We start from the raw sequence: 263 nt of genomic DNA on the forward strand, positions 1-263 counted from the left end.
AGGCCCCGCCCCCCCCACAACCCCCTGGTGCGCGTGGGGGTCCTCCCGGCGCCGCACTTCGGAGTCCCCAAACGCCTCCGTGGTTAAAAGTGAACCTCTGCTCTCTGCAGGCCCCGCCCCCCCCACAACCCCCTGGTGCGCGTGGGGGTCCTCCGCCCCCCCCACAACCCCCTGGTGCGCGTGGGGGTCCTCCCGGCGCCTCGGCTTTCAGGGGGGGAGTTTCAGGACCTGACTTCTTCCAGGAGTTGGATATACACTTTGTT

This window comes from Gekko japonicus, unplaced genomic scaffold (assembly GCF_001447785.1).
Source record: "Gekko japonicus isolate JY-2015 unplaced genomic scaffold, Gekko_japonicus_V1.1 scaffold694, whole genome shotgun sequence".
Taxonomy (NCBI): Eukaryota; Metazoa; Chordata; class Lepidosauria; order Squamata; family Gekkonidae; genus Gekko; species Gekko japonicus.